The sequence below is a fragment of the Octopus bimaculoides genome, chromosome 3 (genome assembly GCF_001194135.2).
Source record: "Octopus bimaculoides isolate UCB-OBI-ISO-001 chromosome 3, ASM119413v2, whole genome shotgun sequence".
NCBI classification, from domain to species: Eukaryota; Metazoa; Mollusca; class Cephalopoda; order Octopoda; family Octopodidae; genus Octopus; species Octopus bimaculoides.
Window position 1 is genome coordinate 46,566,095 of NC_068983.1, and position 793 is coordinate 46,566,887.

A 793-nucleotide genomic window follows, 5' to 3' on the forward strand; every position below is an offset into this window, starting at 1 on the left:
TCTGTAGCTGGTCTTCTCTTGGAAGAGCCCTGCTTCTCACATGGACAGCTGTATGTTAGCTGCTCAAGAGTGGGCAGCAAAAAAAACCTATTTGTATATGCTCCACAAGGGAAAACAAGGAACATTGTTTACAACGAGGTGTTATAATCACAACAGCAAGAAAGTATGTACATGATCACCTTCTTTTACGAAACTTCATTGACTTTCATATATTTATATTGATATACATATATATACGTGTGTTTGGGTGCGTGTGTGTATATACATCTCTATATATCAAGATGATGCGTAGTCTAGACGGCGTTTTTAGATTTCATTATTCTCTTTAACCCGGGCAACGCCGGGTATTTCTGCTAGTCATATATAAATGGCGTTGTCAATATGTACAATTCATGTATCGTCAGTTAATAACTGATTTAGAATATTTTCTGTTTTATTACTTTGTTTGATAAATTGTGACTGACTTGAATATTTTTGATAACCTGACTTTTTCTCCTAGCCAAAATTTTTTTTCTGTGATCTTTTTCCTGTGATTTTATTATCAGCCACCATAAATTAATTGTGACTTTTTTTTCCTGTGACTTTTTTTCCTAGGCAAAATTGTGCATATATTACTAACAGTGTGACTCGGCTCCGGGTGGCTTGAAGGAGTACACATTCACGAAACTTTAAGTCATATGAAGCTGACTCGAACTCACTTGTGTGTGTGTGTGAGAGAGAGAGACAGAGAGAGAGACAGAGACAGACAGACAGATAGAAAGTATACATATATATATATATATATATATATATA